Here is a 21,444-nt window from a genome sequence, read left to right on the forward strand (position 1 = left end):
TCAAAAAGTCAGTATAAATTTGAAAACTTAATAAACCACGGAATAAAGTAGATAGAGAGGTAAAAATTGACACACATGCTTGGAATGACATGGGTTTTACTAGAACCAAAAAGAAAAACAAAGTTCACAAAATGTCCGACAGACGCGTGAAAGATCTCTTGCGCGCGTCGTTTGGTGATGATCGTGTGCTCAACCGCCACTTTCGTCATGCTTGGCCTCCCAGGTCCCCAGACGTCAGTCCGTGCGATTATTGGCTTTGGCGTTACCTGAAGTCGCAAGTGTATCGTGATCGACCGACATCTCTAGGGATGTTGAAAGACAACATCCGACGTCAGTGCCTCACCATAGCTCCGTACATGCTTTGCAGTGCTGTTCACAACATTATTCCTAGACTACAGCTATTGTTGGGGAATGATGGTGGATATATTGAGCATTTCCTGTAAAGAACATAATATTTGCTTTGTCTTACTTTGTTGTGCTAATTATTGCCATTCTGATCAGATGAAGCGCCATCTGTCGGACATTTTTTGAACTTTTGTATTTTTTTGGTTCTAATAAAACCCCATGTCATTCCAAGCATGTGTGTCAATTTGTACCTCTCTATCTACATTATTCCGTGATTTATTGAGTTTTCAAATTTATACTGACTTTTTGATCACCCGGTACAAAAGTCTTATGCTATTCCGGGAGGACGTATGTAACTGGTAGGTTCGACGTCTGGTTGCGAGCACCATAATGGACACACGACACACTAAAGTTTGTGTATTAATTACCCATCGAGGCGAATCAATTATATACACGCGTGCTGTCTTTTCTTTCGGACATGTCAGAAAGAACAGTCGCAACTTGGATTCTGCAGTTATGTTACTTATATGTACTTGAAGGTGGAGGGAGAGAAAGGAAAGGAAACGGAAGGAACTAGTGATATCAATGCAGCGGGACTTTATGCGGAATCAGTGGCGACGAGTGAATATGTGTGTTGGACTGGGAGTCGAACCTGGGATCTCCTGCTTAGTGGGCAGTTGCGTTAAACACGGCGCCACCCTGACACAATTTTTACTGAAAATACTGACTATCACGGTATGTTCCTTGGCTGATCCACACTCCAGCCTAACGCTACCTATCTGCAGCCTCCGTGCATGTCCTCCATGCTCGCTAATTTTAGATTTCTGGTGGAGGTTGAATGTAAATGTGCATCAGCACTGAATGTTGTGGATGAATTGTCCACCTAGTGAATCAGTTACATGAATGCATGGCATCTGTTCTTTTGGACATGTGGGACGTAATATGTGTCACAGCTGCGGATTCTGTGTGTTGTTTGTTCTTTTGGACATGTCCGAAAGTACAGACACCACGTATTCATTCGAAATACGCTTCTATCAATGGATTTCCCCATTTGCGGCCTGCGTCGTCGCTAGAATGATTCCCCATTCTCCGCTTAAATACTTTCCTTACTGCGTCACGTGCCCGCAATGTCATCAGGCAGCATTCACTCCTGCAGTGGACAGTGGTCATAAATGTTTCGGCTCATTAGTGTATGTTCTGTGAGTTAAGATTGAGTTGCAGTTAATGAAACGGATGTTGAGAAATTTTCAGCCGAACATTTTTGCATCATTGCAAATACAAATGTACTCATGTAACAAGTTGTGACATCTTACTTACTGTTAAATGTCAGTCAAACTTTTCGTTTATGAAATATACAGACTCACGATTACGGTAAGTTATTTGAACGTATTCCACTTCCAGTGTATTGCGCACCCTATGGTGTACTTTTATGTATAAGGGGCAGTCAAATGAAAGTGAGACAGATGGAAAATAAAGACCCGTCAAAGTGTGAGAAGGACTCGCTCACCGAGGTGCCGTACAAAGTTAGGTATGTATATAGGTAGTTCATTCATCTCGAGAATCGAGAACCTCGACAATTTTAGCCTTTTGTCGGTATCGGTACTGGCAAGATATCATAATATGTGACGTAAATGGCCTGATTTTTGATTGCATTTACGTACATGCTTAAATTTATTACGTCGGCTAGGGTCCTTAGACCTTAGTATATGACGTACATTTGAACTTGGTACGTTTACCAGTTCCTGAGAAAAAGCGGTCTCAAACAGAGACACAGACGGACAAGTATTGAAAAAGAAGATATTTTTTCACGTGATATAATTACAAATTAACAAATTTCGGATTTTTCCCTTTACTTGTACTGTGGAACCTTGCTTCTTCCCAAATTTCATAATCCTAGGTCAACGGGAAGTTCACTATAGGTTCTAATAGTGAGTTTGCGAGTATCAAAATATGTGGCATAAATCGACGTATATTTTGATCGCACTGACGTAGAAGCTTAAATGTTTTACACCGCCAATGGACGGCAGACCTTAGTATGTGACATAAATTTCAATGTGATACCTCCACCCGTTCCTGAGAGAAAAGGGTCTTAAAAGTCGGACAGACAGACAGACAGACAGACGGAGATCAAAGTGATCCTATAAGAGTTCCGTTTTTACCGATTGAAGTACTAAACTCTGAAAAGTAACTAAACTGTTTATTATTTTAAAAGTAATAATCATAACTGTTAATATATTTATTCCACTGTGGGACAAGACGGTCAATGCCTTCATGGAAAAGTCTTTACGGTTGCCTACAGATCCATGATTGTACGCCTGTTCTCGGAAGCAAATCGACGGCTACGATGGTCTTTCTTTAGGGTTACAAAAATATAAAAATCGTATCGGAATGATCTGGACTATATGGAGGATGTGATAGGGCTTCCCAAGGAAATTTAGTCGAAACAAGCTTGGCAACATGTGGGTCCGAAGAGGCGCGCAGTAGGGTACAGTCATAGTTCCGTGGGCAACCGTAAAATTTTTTCCAAGAAGGCACTGACCGTCCTGTCTCACAGTGGGGTAAATGTATTAACAGTTATGGTAATTACTTTTGAAATAATAAAGTGTGTAGTTCCTTTTTTCCATGTGTCTTGTTTTCATTTGACTGCACATTATAAGAGGAAGATGAATAGATTGAGGAAGCTTATACTGAACATTATTTACGTCCTGTGTGACACAAAACTGGAGTCAGACGATGAAGCGAAGATTCCAGTACGTGGAGAGTTGTAAGACAGCCTACATGTCAGTCAGTGGTAGTTTCCGGTAGTGCATATATTACGCCAGTTACTACAAATGAAACAGTAATGACTCACTAGGGGAAGGCCTCAGACATGGCTAATCGATTCACAGGTCATTGGGGCTCAGTTCAAAGTGGGACTTACTACTGAAGATAAATTTACTCCAGTCTCTGAGATTCCAGACCGAAAACGTGTGTGGAGACGTCCCAGACAGCGGTGGGATACTAATCTTTTAAGTGTCGCTGGCATATGGCCCGACAACCAGGAGTGATGGTTTTGGGTGCCATTTCTCTTCATAGCTGGAGGCCTTCGAGCCCTTTGGTTGTCATCCGCGACATCCTTACTGCATGGCGGTGTGTCGACGATGTTCTACGATCCATTTTAATACTCTTCAGGCCAACCTCCCTGGGCTTACATCTTAGCAAGATAGTACCCGCCCACACAGGGTGAGGGCTTCTGCTGCTTGTCAGACCATGCCTTGGCTATCAAAGTCGCCGGTTCTCTCTGCAATTGAAACCGTTTGCGGCATTATGGGCAGAGCCTTCCAACCAGCTCTGGATTTTGACGATCTAAGGCTCAGGAGGAGATCCAACAACTCTATGAATCAATGCGGAGCCGAACTACTGCTTGTATAAAGGCGTTATTGACTTGCTGAGTTTGTGAAACCCTTTCTCATGAATAAATCATCAAAATTTTCTGAAATCGTAATCATTTGTTTGTCTGTACATGTACGTTATATTTACCGATTTCCGTCCCATTCGGACAGTTCTTTCGTGGAGCGTCGTTTTTTTGTCTTAGAGTGTATTTCAGTTGATTGACGAAAGAAGGAAGTACGAAAATGATTGGGGAAAGACAGCAATACAGAAATATAAATCACTTAGGAATGAAATATATAGGAAGTGCAGGAAAGCCAAGGCGAAGTGTCTGCAGAGAAAATGTGAATAAATAGAAAGAGAAATTATTGTCGGAAGGACTGACTTGGCATATAGAGAAGTCAAAACAACCTTCGGAAAGATTGAAAGGAAGGGTTGCAACATTAAGAAGCAATGAGGATTTCACTGTTAAACGCAGAGGAGAAAGCGGATAGGTGGAAAGAGTACATTGAAGGCCTCTATGTGGGGAGAAATTGTCTGATGAAGTGATAGGAGAAGAAAATGAAGCCGATATCGAAGAGACAGGGGATCCACCATTAGAATTTCAGAGCTCTGGAAGACTTAACATCACGTAAGGCAGAGGGGGGGAGAAGTGGCAGTGAAACAACTATTCAGGTTAGTTTGTATAATCTATTAGACTGGCAATACCATCAGACTTTCGGAAAAATATCATCCAAACAATGCCGAAGATAGCAAGCGTTGATAAATGTGAAAACCGTCGCACGAGTACCAAGAGGAAACAAGAAGACTGAAAGACCAAGCACGAGTATAGAAAGGATATAAGACAGGGATGGAGTCCTTTGCTCCTATTGTTCAATCTACACATCGAAAAAGTAATGACGGAAGTAAAGAAAGGTTTAACAGTGGGATTAAAATTCAGGGTGAAAGGATATCAGTGATAAGATTCGCTGATAACATTGCTAGCTCAATGAGGGTGAATAAGAATTACAGGATGTGTTGAATGAAATGAAGAGTAAGATGCATATAGAATATGGATTGAGAGCAAACCGAAGGAAGATGAAAGTAATGAGAAGTAGCAAAAGGAAAATAACGAGGAACTTAACTTCAAAATTTTGTATCATGAAGTAGACCTACCTCGGAAGCAAAATAACCCATGACGTACGAACCATAGAGGATATAAAAAGCAGACTAACAAAGGCAGAAAGGGGATTCCTGGTCAAAAAAAGTCTTCTTGTATCAAACATAAGCCTAAATTTGCGGAAGAAATTTGTGAAAATGTTCATTCGGGGCTCAGAAATGTATGGTAGTGAATAATGGACCGTAGGAAAACTGGAGCAGAAGAGAAGTGAAGCATTACAGATGATGTACAACAGGCGCTACAGAAGAATGTTGAAATTTAGTTGGACTGATAAGGCAAGGAACGGGGAAGTTCTCCTCATAATCGGGGAAGAAAAGAATGTAAAGAAAACACATCCAAGAAAAGAAGGGTCAGGATCATAGGATATGTCTGTCGACGACAGGAAATGACTTCTATGGTACTCAGTGGAGCTGTAGAGGATGAAAACGTAGCGGAAGATGGAGATTAGAATACAGAAAGAGGTAGGTTGCAAGCGCTATTCTGAGGTGAAGAGGTTAGCGTAGGAGAGGAATTCGTGGCCGGCCGCATCAAATCAGTCAGAAGACCGATGAATAAGGTAAATTGTATGAAAGTCACATAGTTGTACTACCTATAACGAGAAAAGTTATGAATGGTTCTTCTGCTATATACGTTAATAATCTGTGTCGGCCGGATACGGGTTTTCAACAAAATTAACACTCGCCTCAAAACTCTAACGCACAGTCGGTGGGCGTATTTTCGTCTGGCATTTGTGAATGAATTTGTAAGCGGATGCAGCGTGTGGTGGAATGTCTTCCGTGTCCCCGTGGCAACCGGAAGCGAGAATGAGGTCGCGTCTGCCCTTAGTGGGTCGGCTAGCCTGCGTTCCTAACGGGTTGTGCCCGGGAGGGTTGAGAACCACTCGCTGGCGTTTGTGTAAATAGTCATACATCACGCTATCTGTGGTAGGGGCAGCTCGCTTTTGAGATGCTTCTTTCTGTTCCGCATTCAGCAGTCGATGACAGAGTCTGCTGACCTCAGGTTTTATTGCTTTCGTAGTATAATCTTCCTCTAATTTGAATTTAATGGCTGTAACAGAGTCTGCTTGGAAGGGTTCGACACTTGAAACTTGCTGTGTCTCATGGAGAACTGGTGCTGTGCTGTAGTGTAGTGCTTTCTGCTCAGCATTATTATGCCAATCGTCCTTATTTTAACCAGCTAATCGATTCACTTTTGATAACCAGAGGAACAATACTCTGACTCTTCCACAGCAACAGTAGCAAAATCTATCGTAGGACACAAAAATGAGAAACTCTGGCCGTTTTAAAGGCTGTCAGTGGCACAAAATTAGTTTCCAGACACTTCCTTATGACCAAGAACTGATACAGTAACTAAACGAGCTGGAAAACTGTAGTTCGTCTACGATAGCGATTGCTCCCGGAACACTTGCATGGCTGCTATTGGAATACCACACAGGTTTGTGGATTTCATATCATATGAGGTTAGCAGTTGAGAGCGAAGAGACACAGAGAAATGTACGAGGCTGTTTGTTTCGCTTAAAGAAGGTCCTGAGAAGTCTCAGCTGGAAGGTAAATGGAAAAAGGTGTCAAATGTCCTTCGAAAACCTAGATAGAAAATTCCGTGACCTGGTTTTTAGGAAGCAGTCTACAAAGGCTCATGAGATCCACACATATCGCTCATGTATAAACTGCAGGCGTAAATTGGATTAATAACACGCCTGAAAGCATGTCGTCATATTTCGCACGCACTAAATGAGAAGAAATGACGCAGTAAAAAATGCCTCCTGCCAATTTCATTTTATTGCTTCACAGAGTATACATCTACATTTGCATAAGGCTTTTAACAGTTTATGGTGCTGCCTATAGGCGCGGATAGGGGGGGGGGGGGGGGCGTGGAGTGGGCGTGACCTTTCTTGCCGTCCCCACTCAAACAGTAAATATATTACTACATACGTAAATTTCCAATTTTATTTGCTAACTTTAGGACAATAAACCAGCATGAAACTAAGAGTCTCTAAAATAACAAGGAATTCTAGGAAATTATAATCTACGAGGGGCGTTTAGTAAATAATGCAACACATTTCTTTTCTCGGCCAATTTTGGCTGAAAAAATGTGGAATTTGTTTTGGGACGTCGTGGAATATTCCCAGTACAGCCCCTGTAGTTTCATAAATTCCCGATAGGTGGTGACACTCTACGCAAAATTCAAAATGGCGTCTGCAATGGAGGTGCGTTCCAAGCAGAGAGCTGCATTCAGAGTTGTGAAACTACTGTAGGCTATCATAACTAAGCTTAGTAGCTTTGGTTAGTTAAGTCATACCCATGTTATCTCTATATTAGATGTGTTGCATACCTATCGGGCTTTACTTCACATCGATCACTTTCTTTACATAAGCGATCAGTATCTTATTACATTCGTCAAAGAACCGGAAGCGGTGAGGCGTCTAGAAACCGAGTGAAGAAATATAAAGAGCCGGGTAACCAACGGTACATTTTTGTTCTACATAGTTATCCTCCTGCCTATTACTTAAAAATAAGGATTACTTATAGCGAAACTGAAACTGTCGATGCTTAACTCAGGTTTCATTCGAAAATTGTTGATTTGTAACGTGAAACAGAGAAATGTTGTAGAAATAAAGAATGCAATACATATTTATCATGTAGCAGTAGAAAATCCAATTTCCTGAACAAAACGGTATAATAAAATACGCAAAATAAAAATATATCAAACATCGCTTCAATACTTACTGAACTTAAATAAAAATGTTTCTATTAATTCAAAAACAACTTTCGCATTTATCGACAACAAAGGAAACTCTTGCCTTTGATCATGACGAAGAACGTTCTATTGAGCGCAATATAACAACAGCAACTATGTATATTTTCATATTTGTGGCTTTAAACTGTACTTGCATCGAAAGGAATTATTTTAGTTACGTAAAATGGGAGAAGTTATGCGATCAACTAATTTTTATTACCTATAAAATACAATTTATATACTGTAAGGTTATAAATTACGCACTGGACTAACACTAACGATGTGCGGTTCTAATTACATGCAAAACAAACAATCAAACAAAAACAAAACAATGAAAAGTCGGTGGTTCCTGGTTTCTCTCTTACACATTCATTCGTTGATGTTCCCTTTACTACTAATGCCACCAATACAACCGGTAATTGTACAATTTACTGCATCATTTATGTAGTGTCCAAAACCACCGAACTACCCTCTCCTTGTAGGAGATCGACGGATGACAAATATCTCGCTGCTCAACTGGACATCTCTTGGTAGTGCTGACACACTCGTGCACCAGTTGGGGTACTCAAGGTGTGTGCCCGCTCGGTTCCTCACCGCCTAGCAGAGGACAATAAAGAGCAACGAAAACCATCTGGGCGGAATTGCTTGCGCGTTACGAGGCTGATCGTGACTACTTTTTGTCGAACATCGTCGCAGGTGATGAGACGTAGGTTCATCACTTCGAAACGGAAACAAACCGGCAACCCCAAGGAGTGGCGCCACAGCACTTCGCATCTGAAGAAAAAGTTGACAGCCACGTTCTCGGACGGTAAAGCTACGGCGACAGGCTCTGAATGAGTTATTCTGTTTGACGTCCTCCCTCTTGGTGCAACGATCAAGTCTGGACTGTACTGTGCTACCCGCAGAAACGGCTTCAGCGTGTTCGTCGCCACAAAAATGCAAACGAACTTCTCCTTCTCCATGACAAAGCAAGACCTCACACCAGTCTGTGCACCCGAGAAGAGCTCGCAAAGCTTCATTGGAGTGTTCTTCCTGATCCACCCTACAGCCTGGATCTCCCACTTTCCGTCTTCCATATGTCTGGGCCAATGAAGGATGCTCTCCGCGGGAAGCAGTAAGTGGATGATGGGCGGGTTATTAACGGAGCAAGAGGTTCGCTGCGACGTCGGTACCATGCGAGCATACAGGCCCTCCCAGCAAGGTAGCGTAAGGTCGTCGTATTGAATGGAGAATATGTTGGAAAATAGGGTTTTGTAGTGAAAAGAGTGGGAAATAATGTGGTGTACTGAAATCCTGAATAAAACTAACCTGCTACAAAGAAAAAGTTTTGCGTTACTTATTGAGCGCCCCTCGTGTGTTTAATGCAGGATGCTTTTCAAATACGTGCACGCCAAGATCGGCTTCCGTCCCTACAGCCTGTGGAGAACATTCGATTCCGATAAAGGTGCTCGGTCGGACGCTGACCAAACCTGCTGCCGACAACTTATCCGACTAGGGTCGAGAGTTCACAGCCTGGATGGACAAATCATAAATAGTTAAGTCAAGTAAGACAGAAAGGGAAAGAACCCCTCCTAAAAACTAAAAAAAACCTGAATGACACACGAAAGAAACAGCGTTCCCTTCATTAAAACGCACTACCGCTCGCAGACATAGTGTGAAGACCTGTCTTTGCAATCGTAGATAATTATATATCTGCCCTTCGATTTTACATCGAGTAAATTTTGATGATGTCGAAGTTGTGAGGATTTGTTGCTATTATAGTTGTTAAATTAATTGCATGACACATATATTTCTCATGCTTTTGGACGAATGCCTTTCCAGTGCTGTACTTCTCTGAATTGCTACATCGTGGAAGACTTGCTAAATACACTCCTGGAAATGGAAAAAAGAACACATTGACACCGGTGTGTCAGACCCACCATACTTGCTCCGGACACTGCGAGAGGGCTGTACAAGCAATGATCACACGCACGGCACAGCGGACACACCAGAAACCGCGGTGTTGGCCGTCGAATGGCGCTAGCTGCGCAGCATTTGTGCACCGCCGCCGTCAGTGTCAGCCAGTTTGCCGTGGCATACGGAGCTCCATCGCAGTCTTTAACACTGGTAGCATGCCGCGACAGCGTGGACGTGAAACGTATGTGCAGTTGACGGACTTTGAGCGAGGGCGTATAGTGGGCATGCGGGAGGCCGGGTGGACGTACCACCGAATTGCTCAACACGTGGGGCGTGAGGTCTCCACAGTACATCGATGTTGTCGCCAGTGGTCGGCGGAAGGTGCACGTGCCCGTCGACCTGGGACCGGACCGCAGCGACGCACGGATGCACGCCAAGACCGTAGGATCCTACACAGTGCCGTAGGGGACCGCACCGCCACTTCCCAGCAAATTAGGGACACTGTAGCTTCTGGGGTATCGGCGAGGACCATTCGCAACCGTCTCCATGAAGCTGGGCTACGGTCCCGCACACCGTTAGGCCGTCTTCCGCTCACGCCCCAACATCGTGCAGCCCGCCTCCAGTGGTGTCGCGACAGGCGTGAATGGAGGGACGAATGGAGACGTGTCGTCTTCAGCGATGAGAGTCGCTTCTGCCTTGGTGCCAATGATGGTCGTATGCGTGTTTGGCGCCGTGCAGGTGAGCGCCACAATCAGGACTGCATACGACCGAGGCACACAGGGCCAACACCCGGCATCATGGTGTGGGGAGCGATCTCCTACACTGGCCGTACACCACTGGTGATCGTCGAGGGGACACTGAATAGTGCACGGTACATCCAAACCGTCATCGAACCCATCGTTCTACCATTCCTAGACCGGCAAGGGAACTTGCTGTTCCAACAGGACAATGCACGTCCGCATGTATCCCGTGCCACACAATGTGCTCTAGAAGGTGTAAGTCAACTACCCTGGCCAGCAAGATCTCCGGATCTGTCCCCCATTGAGCATGTTTGGGACTGGATGAAGCGTCGTCTCACGCGGTCTGTACGTCCAGCACGAACGCTGGTCCAACTGAGGCGCCAGGTGGAAATGGCATGGCAAGCCGTTCCACAGGACTACATCCAGCATCTCTACGATCGTCTCCATGGGAGAATAGCAGCCTGCATTGCTGCGAAAGGTGGATATACACTGTACTAGTGCCGACATTGTGCATGCTCTGTTGCCTGTGTCTATGTGCCTGTGGTTCTGTCAGTGTGATCATGTGATGTATCTGACCCCAGGTATGTGTCAATAAAGTTTCCCCTTCCTGGGACAATGAATTCACGGTGTTCTTATTTCAATTTCCAGGAGTGTAGAAGTGCATAAAGAAAACGCTTACTTTTGTGTGTCATGTAATATCTTCTTAAATTAATGCGATACTGCCCCCGCAAAGTATTACCGCAAAGAAAAATATCTGAAAGTAGTAGCACGTTTGATCACCTATTCAAAGTGTTAGGCCGTTCACTGTCCTCCTTTAGACACAGTCGGCTTAGGATATTCAACACCTCATTACGTTCTGATATGACAGGAACAAACATTTAGATAGCTAACCTTTCCTTGATGAGACAAGCTTAAATATGTCTCCAAGCTACTCGTATATGACACCGGTTGGTTGTAAGCCTTCTCTGTTTCTTTAAATATCCGTACTCTTCAGATTTCGGATTGTTTCCGTTCTTAATTTGTTACATTTGGTCGCTGCAACAAATTAGACACCGAATTGTGTGAGTATTAATGCCATACGCACTTTTAAATTCAGTCATGAGCTTACAATGTCCCATCTATTATACACTTTTTCCTGTTAATTAATGATCAACAATTATGTACGGCTAATAAGTAGTAGGGATTTCAAGTAAAGAATTTATTTCGTAGGTTAATTTGTGTCAAATCAATGATATTAGATAAGCGGATGTTATTCAATCACAGATTGAACAGTTCAGAAATATTCGTAAATGAAATAAGAATAACAACCAGACAATTATATACAACTATTTTCCGGTTTTTACGTTTCATATGAAAAACCATTTGAACAACTTTTGAAATGCAAGTCAATCACTTTCTTACATATGAAATTTAGAAAAATAGGGCCGGCCGCGGTGGTCTAGCGGTTCTAGGCGCGCAGTCCGGAACCGCGCGACCGCTGCGGTCGCAGGTTCGAATCCTGCCTCGGGCATGGATGTGTGTGATGTCCTTAGGTTAGTTAGGTTTAAGTAATTCTAAGTTCTAGGGGACTGATGACCAAAGATGTTAAGTCCCATAGTGCTCAGAGCCATTTGAACCATTTAGAAAAATAGCCATCATCATCATAAATTTAACAAAAGTTGATTTTAATTCTCATTACATTTACATGTCATGCCATTATACAAAAATGCTCAAGCGTCCGTGACACTATATGGTGGACACCTAACATACTACATGAAAGGTGACGGTGGGTCTTGGGAAGCGGAAGGGCTTAGTTGTTGTAATTGTTGCTGGACGAACCTATCTCATTGTGTTTGTGCGAAGGGCGCTCAGTAAATAATGGATATACTTTTTCTCGCCCAATTTCGCCTGAAAAAATGCGGAATTTCGTGTGGGACATTGTAGAGTACTACAGTTTTAGCCTCTATAGTTTCACGAAGTTCCGATACGTAGCGGCGCTATACGTATCCTTCAAAATGGCGTCTGTAACGGAGGTGCGTTCCAAGCAGAGCTGTCTGTGAGTTTCTTTTGGCGGAAAATTGGAGCATCGGAGATATTCATAGGAGCTTTCAGAATGTCACGGAGACATGGCAGTGCACAAAAACACAGTGAGTAGTCGGGCGAGGAATCTGTCATCATTGCAACAAGGTCGCGCAAACCTGTCTGAACTCTCTCGTGCTCGCCGGCTGCACACACCTGTGACACCTGCAATGTTGGAACGTTCGGACACTCTCATTCGAGGTGATCTAAGGATTCAAGGAACTTCTCCTTCTCTATGACAACTAAAGGCCTCAAAAAATATGCACACTCGATAGGAGCTTAAAAAACTTCGTTAGACTGTTCTTCCTCATTCATCCTACGCCTCAGATCTCGCACCTTCTGAATTCCATCATTTTGGCCCACTGAAGGATTCACTCGAGAAGCAGTGGATGTATGATGGGGAGGTTATTGATGCAGCTATACATTGCCTCCGACGTCGACCTTTAGAGTGGTACCATGTGGGCATAGAATAACGTGGCGTAAGGCTGTCTCGTTGAACGGAGATTATGTTGAAAGACGTGGCAAACGATTGACGAATAATGTATGGTGTACTGGAATCCTGAAAAAAAAACTTGCTTTCAGAAAAACATTGTTGCGTTACTTACTGAAATCCCCTCGTATAACGTTCTTTGCATGAAAGTAGGTGAAATGAGTACCGTAAAATGAGGTGAATCCGATCAGGTGGTGTCTATCCGATCATTTACCATTTTTTTCTACATTTGGATAACTGGGCGTGGCATTATAACAATTACATTGCAGCTGACCATTGTGGTGGATTCTTGACTGATATCAACAACAATGGCGTGTTGGAGTGCACGCAACCAGCAAACCGCATTGTCAGCAGGTGTGTGATTGTTGTGTTACGCTCGTGTAGTGAGCACAACAGTGCGAAAACTTCTGCTGGCGCCTATTACTGTCGACATGTAACTGGTAAGTTGCAATATTATTGCTTGCATATGAACGTCTTAAGTGATACATTTTCCGTTTTTTTGTTCATTGCTAAACTGCTTAATACTATGCAGGACTAATTACAAAATTGCATTTTTGTAGGGTGAATCCGATTATGCGAGTGTATCAAACGGTTCTGAGACCAAACCGGAAATCTAACTATAAACCAGAATTTCTTCTTAATATGGTAAAAGCCCCCCCCCCCCATGAACCATGGACCTTGCCGTTGGTGGGGAGGCTTGCGTGCCTCAGCGATACAGATAGCCGTACCGTAGGTACAACCACAACGGAGGGTATCTGTTGAGAGGCCAGACAAACGTGTGGTTCCTGAAGAGGGGCAGCAGCCTTTTCAGTAGTTGCAAGGGCAACAGTCTGGATGATTGACTGATCTGGCCTTGTAACAATAACCAAAACGGCCTTGCTGTGCTGGTACTGCGAACGCTGAAAGCAAGGGGAAACTACGGCCGTAATTTTTCCCGAGGGCATGCAGATTTACTGTATGATTAAATGATGATGGCGTCCTCTTGGGTAAAATATTCCGGAGGTAAAATAGTCCCCCATTCGGATCTCCGGGCGAGGACTACTCAAGAGGATGTCGTTATCAGCAGAAAGAAAACTGGCGTTCTACGGATCGGAGCGTGGAATATCAGATCCCTTAATCGGGCAGGTAGGTTAGAAAATTTAAAAAGGGAAATGGATAGGTTAAAGTTAGATATAGTGGGAATTAGTGAAGTTCGGTGGCAGGAGGAACAAGACTTCTGGTCAGGTGACTACAGGATTATAAACACAAAGTCAAATAGGGGTAATGCAGGAGTAGGTTTAATAATGAATAGGAAAATAGGAATGCGGGTAAGCTACTACAAACAGCATAGTGAACGCATTATTGTGGCCAAGATAGATACAAAGCCCACACCTACTACAGTAGTACAAGTTTATATGCCAACTAGCTCTGCAGATGACGAAGAAATTGAAGAAATGTATGATGAAATAAAAGAAATTATTCAGCCAGTGAAGGGAGACGAAAATGTAATAGTCATTGGTGATTGGAATTCGAGTGTAGGAAAAGGGAGAGAAGGAAACGTAGTAGGTGAATATGGATTGGGGCTAAGAAATGGAAGAGGAAGCCGCCTGGTAGAATTTTGCACAGAGCACAACTTAATCATAGCGAACACTTGGTTTAAGAATCATGATAGAAGGTTGTATACATGGAAGAACCCTGGAGACACTAAAAGGTATCAGATAGATTATATAATGGTAAGACAGAGATTTAGGAACAAGGTTTCAAATTGTAAGACATTTCCAGGGGCAGATGTGGACTCTGAACACAATCTATTGTAGATTAAAACTGAAGAAACAGCAAAAAGGTGGGAACTTAAGGAGATGGGACCTGGATAAACTGAAAGAACCAGAGGTTCTACAGAGTTTCAGGGAGAGCATAAGGGAACAATTGACAGGAATGGGGGAAAGAAATACAGTAGAAGAAGAATGGGTAGCTTTGAGGGATGAAGTAGTGAAGGCAGCAGAGGATCAAGTAGGTAAAAAGACGAGGGCTAGTAGAAATCCTTGGGTAACAGACGAAATATTGAATTTAACTGATGAAAGGAGAATATATAAAAATGCAGTAAATGAAGCAGGCAAAAAGGAATACAAACGTCTCAAAAATGAGATCGACAGGAAGTGCAAAATGGCTAAGCAGGGATGGCTAGAGGACAAATGTAAGGTTGTAGAGGCTTATCTCACTAGGGGTAAGATAGATACTGCCTACAGGAAAATTAAAGAGACTTTTGGAGATAAGGGAACCACTTGTATGAACATCAAGAGCTCAGATGGAAACCCAGTTCTAAGCAAAGAAGGGAAAGCAGAAAGGTGGAAGGAGTATATAGAGGGTCTATACAAGGGCGATGTACTTGAGGACAATATTATGGAAATGGAAGAGGATGTAGATGACGATTAAATGGGAGATACGATACTGCGTGAAGAGTTTGACAGAGCACTGAAAGACCTGAGTCGAAACAAGGCCCCCGGAGTAGACAACATTCCATTGGAACTACTGACGGCCTTGGGAGAGCCAGTCCTGACAAAACTCTACCATCTGGTGAGCAAGATGTATGAAACAGGCGAAATACCCTCAGACTTCAAGAAGAATATAATAATTCCAATCCCAAAGAAAGCAGGTGTTGACAGATGTGAAAATTACCGAACAATCAGTTTAATAAGCCACAGCTGCAAAATACTAACACGAATTCTTTACAGACGAATGGAAAAACTAGTAGAAGCCGACCTCGGGGAAGATCAGTTTGGATTCCGTAGAAATACTGGAACACGTGAGGCAATACTGACCTTACGACTTATCTTAGAAGAAAGATTAAGGAAAGGCAAACCTACGTTTCTAGCATTTGTAGACTTAGAGAAAGCTTTTGACAATGTTGACTGGAATACTCTCTTTCAAATTCTGAAGGTGGCAGTGGTAAAATACAGGGAGCGAAAGGCTATTTACAATTTGTACAGAAACCAGATGGCAGTTATAAGAGTCGAGGGACATGAAAGGGAAGCAGTGGTTGGGAAGGGAGTAAGACAGAGTTGTAGCCTCTCCCCAATGTTATTCAATCTGTATATTGAGCAAGCAGTAAAGGAAACAAAAGAAAAATTCGGGGTAGGTATTAAAATCCATGGAGAAGAAATAAAAACTTTGAGGTTCGCCGATGACATTGTAATTCTGTCAGAGACAGCAAAGGACTTGGAAGAGCAGTTGAACGGAATGGACAATGTCTTTAAAGGAGGGTATAAGATGATCATCAACAAAAGCAAAACGAGGATAATGGAATGTAGTCGAATTAAGTCGGGTGATGTTGAGGGTATTAGATTAGGAAATGAGACACTTAAAGTAGTAAAGGAGTTTTGCTATTTGGGGAGCAAAATAACTGATGATGGTCGAAGTAGAGAGGATATAAAATGTTGACTGGCAATGGCAAGGAAAGCGTTTCTGAAGAAGAGAAATTTGTTAACATCGAGTATAGATTTAAGTGTCAGGAAGTCATTTCTGAAAGTATTTGTATGGAGTGTAGCCATGTATGGAAGTGAAACATGGATGGTAAATAGTTTGGACAAGAAGAGAATAGAAGCTTTCGAAATGTGGTGCTACAGAAGAATGCTGAAGATTAGATGGGTAGATCACATAACTAATGAGGAAGTATTGAATAGGATTGTGGAGAAGAGAAGGTTGTGGCACAACTTGACCAGAAGAAGGAATCGGTTGGTAGGACATGTTCTGAGGCATCAAGGGATCACCAATTTAGTATTGGAGGGCAGCGTGGAGGGTAAAAATCGTAGGGGGAGACCAAGAGATGAATACACTAAGCAGATTCAGAAGGATGTAGGTTGCAGTAGGTACTGCGAGTTGAAGAAGCTTGCACAGGATTGAGTAGCATGGAGAGCTGCATCAAACCAGTCTCAGGACTGAAGACCACAACAACAACAACAAGGTAAAAGCTGTCAAATCAGGAAAATTAAGCATCCGGAAAGCTTCGGAGCAATACGCAATTCCATATACCACATTAAATGACAAACTCTAGGAAAGGTACAAATACAAAATAGGCAGCCAACCATCGTTAACCAATAGTGAGGTAGAAAGCCTGGTTGAAGGATTATTGTGTTGGGCGAAATGGCGGTTTCCTTTGAGGAACAATGATATTAGGAGCATTGTACACGCATATCTCAATCGAGCATGGAGGACTGAAAAAATATTTCATGACTATCGACCTGGGCACGGGTGTGTAAAAACTACACCTACATCTACATCCATACTCCGCAAGCCACCTGACGGTGTGTGGCGGAGGGTACCTTGAGTACCTCTATCGGTTCTCCCTTCTATTCCAGTCTCGTATTGTTCGTGGAAAGAAGGATTGTCGGTATGCCTCTGTGTGGGCTCTAATCTCTCTGATTTTATTCTCATGGTCTCTTCGCGAGATATACGTAGGAGGGAGCAATATACTGCTTGACTCCTCGGTGATGGTATGTTCTCGAAACTTCAACAAAAGCCCGTACCGAGCTACTGAGCGTTTCTCCTGCAGAGTCATCCACTGGAGTTTATCTATCATCTCCGTAACGCTTTCGAGATTACTAAATGATCCTGTAATGAAGCGCGCTGCTCTCCGTTGGATCTTCTCTATCTCTTCTATCAACCCTATCTGGTACGGATCCCACACTGCTGAGCAGTATTCAAGCAGTGGACGAACAAGCGTATTGTAACCTGCTTCCTTTGTTTTCGGATTGCATTTCCTTAGGATTCTTCCAATGAATTTCAGTCTGGCATCTGCTTTACCGACGATCAATTTTATATGATCATTCCATTTTAAATCACTCCTAATGCGTACTCCCAGATAATTTATGGAATTAACTGCTTCCAGTTGCTGACCTGCTATATTGTAGCTAAATGATAAGGGATCTTTGTTTCTATGTATTCGCAGCACATTACACTTGTCTACATTGAGATTCAATTGCCATTCCCAGCACCATGCGTCAATTCGCTGCAGATCCTTCTGCATTTCACTACAATTTTCCATTGTTACAACCTCTCGATATACCATAGCAACATCCGCAAAAAGCCACAGTGAACTTCCGATGTCATCCACAAGGTCATTTATGTATATTGTGAATGGCAACGGTCCTACGACACTCCCCTGCGGCACACCTGAAATCAAACTTACTTCGGAAGACTTCTGTCCATTGAGAATGACATGCTTATCTAGGAACTCTTCAATCCAATCACACAATTGGTCTGATAGTCCATATGCTCTTACTTTGTTCATTAAACGACTGTAGGGAACTGTATCGAACGCCTTGCGGAAGTCAAGAAACACGGCATCTACCTGGGAACCCGTGTCTATGACCCTCTGAGTCTCGTGGACGAATAGCGCGAGCTGGGTTTCACACGATCGTCTTTTTCTAAACCCATGTTGATTCCTACAGAGTAGATTTCTAGCCTCCAGAAAAGAAATGAAAAACTAACTGTTAGAGTAAGTGAAAATGTGATGAGGGCAAAGAAATCAGTTACCCGAGAAACAGTGATTGATTATTTTAAAAGCCTTGAAGTGACCTTGAGTGGTGTCGTTCCCTCCAACGTTACAAACTATGACGAGACAAACTTTCTTGACGAACCTGGACAAGTGAAAGTAATAGTGTCGCGACGCACGTGACATCCTGAAAGGATAGTGGACAGTTCTAAGTCAAGTATTAGTGTGATGATAGCAGTAGCTGCCGACGGCTCAGTCCTCCGACCATTCACAGTTTATAGGGGCCACGTGGAGTGGCCGCGCGGTTTGAGGTGCCATGTCACGGATTGCGCGGCCCCTCCCGCCGGAGGTTCGAGTTCTCCTTCGGGCATGGGTGTGTGTGTTGTTCTTAGTATAAGTTAGTTTAAGTAGTGTATAAGTCTAAGGACCGATGACCTCAGTAGTTTGGTCCCTTAGGAATTCACACACATTTGAATAGTTTATAGGGGAAAACACCTCTACGATTCTTGGATTGAAGGGATCATAAGTGGTACAGGTGTAATAGGAATCAAAGTGGTTGGTTTGACCTAACAATGTTTGAATCATGGTTTGTTGAAATTGTCTTCCCTTATTCCCAGCAATTAGAGGGACCTAAAGTGCCTTCGATAAGCAATTGAAGCAGGTTCGCTCTAATGAAACAAAAATAAAGCCGCACCTAGCAAAGTGTTTAGCATTAACTCCAGGAAAAGGAATTGTTATCAGCGACTTCAATGAAAATGATAGTGACTGGGCTGCAAGCAGGAAGTCCCTATCCAGAACATCGAACACTGATCTAGAACAGCGCGAGTGAAAAAAAAAGAAGTGGACAAGAAGAAGGATAAAGATTGGCATGAATTTAAAGAAAATGGTTTCACCATAGTAAAATTTCCTACGAAAAGAGGAAAAGAGGTTCTGGTTTTTTATTTGTAAAATTGAAAGCATCTCTAATGACACCCATGAAATGACATTTCTGAGAAGAAAGTTCTAGATGGTAATGTTTATTTTGTCTTTCCAGAAACTGACAATGCAACTGAGTAGAAAGAGCCCAAATTATTAAAACAGTTGTTCCAGAACATAGAAGGCGAGGTAAATTTATTTTTGAAGGGATAGATGATTATGACATTGAGTAAATGCTTTTCACATAGATTAAGTCATACAATAAATAAAATTTAATATTTGTTTGTAATATTTTGTGAATGCCAGTTTTTTACAGCAAAAATCTCGAGTTTAATGCGTCTGTAAAAGTTTGTTTAGTCTAGAAATTGTAAAATTTTGTTGCAAATACAGCAATATATGTTTTAAAAATCAAAATAATGATCGGTTTCACTCCACTGGAAGTCTGATTCCGTTCCTGCATACAAAATACAACGGTGATCGGATTCTCCCCAACTGAGGAGGTGAAACCGATCAACAATTAACTTAAATTAATAACTGCAATTATAAACTAAAAATAACATAATACATTAATATATCATTAACAAGGTTGTGAAATTAACACACTGAATTTCTATTCCGAATCACAACAGTAAATGCACGAAATTTTAAAAAAAACACTGCCGTTTTTGATCGGATTCACCTCATTTTACGGTAACATCAAGACATTTTCAGTTGCAGCTGCATTCAGACTCTGTATCCTCAAATTCGATTCACTTCCATAACATCCACGTGGAACTGAGAGTAACAATAATCGTAGCATTATCTGAGTGTTATATTATGCGAACAAAACTTATTTGGAAACTTACCCGACACTGTAGTCACATTTTACTAGTGCATTCGTTATAGTCTACACAGTGGTGTATGAAAGGAATTTTCCTCATATTTTGCGTTTGAGACAACTTTGCTGTCTCGTCAGAATACTACAAATAAGGCAACTGAATCGTCTGAAATGCTTTCCGTTATGCAGCGGGATACTCTAGATTATTAGAAGAATACTGACATTGGGCAGAAATTAAAAGTGGAGTCAGTTACAGACAATATACAAGAACACAGAATAGGGTAGATGAATCATGTTCAATTTATGGAAAGCAACACAATCAATAAAATTATTAAGTTAAACCCTTTATATCGTTGATAATTAAGTTAGATAATGTGTAAGCAAAAACCACACTTGTGCTAATAGTTCTAATTTGTGTTAATATTTATTTGAAAATAGTGTCTCACTACTGATGTCACGGTAATGGCAAGCCAACCATTCCTGCCTCAAACACGAGTATGTGACACCTCGTGCACATCGAACATTGTTTTAGAATGTGGGAAGCCCAGTTATATGGGCTGATATATGACTTTTTCTTAAATGAATTTAAAGAAAGATAAGTTATACATCAAATCATTTTATCTTACTATTTATTTAATTTTCTGTCTTTGCTACGTCCCTTTCGGTGAAATTTAATCCTGGGTAAGACGAGAAATTAAAGAAATGATAAAATTAAACGAAGTTGCTGGTCATTCTGCTCACGCACCGTTGGAGAACATATCATTTAATTTTTGTCAGTGATGAATGTTCTGTCCACAAAGTTGTCATTATGAATGGACATTAGCTCACGAGGAGAACACGGCAAGTGCCATAACCCGATTTCCCAGAAACTTTGCTCAGTGGAAGAGGCGACTGAATAAGTCAACGTGTGTCTCTGCATACCCTTAGATACTCGACCGTCTCTCAAAGACGATGGCCAAAGTTTTGTAGGTGCTTTCCAGGTACTTTGTATGCCTTTCAGTGTGCAATATCCTCAGACGAAATGGTGGCAGAATGGTTAGCGGCGCGGCTTGTTAACCTTGCGCCCCGTGTTCGAAGTAGGGCTGTTCATAAAACGTCGATAATACTAAAAAAAAAAAAAAAATCAGAGATATTTTCTTTCCCGATACATCGACAAATCGGTATGGAAATAGCAATATCAGTTGCCGATATTTTTATTTTACATTATATTTTTTCCCTGTTTTCGGTAAATATTTGAATTTGTTCTTTTGAAATTGTAGTATAGCATAATTTTACTTTCGCTGTGTGAAGGAGTCTTACAACTTTTTCAGCTTTTCTCACATCCAGTCTTTCTCTTTGACTGTGTGTATCAAGTATAGGTGGCATAAAGAATAAGTCCTATTGCACTGGGGGGGGGGGGGGGGGGGGCGAGGGGGGGGGGAGGGGTGACGCTGTGAATAGACTAACAAG

This window comes from Schistocerca cancellata, chromosome 5 (assembly GCF_023864275.1).
Source record: "Schistocerca cancellata isolate TAMUIC-IGC-003103 chromosome 5, iqSchCanc2.1, whole genome shotgun sequence".
In the NCBI taxonomy this organism is placed as follows: Eukaryota; Metazoa; Arthropoda; class Insecta; order Orthoptera; family Acrididae; genus Schistocerca; species Schistocerca cancellata.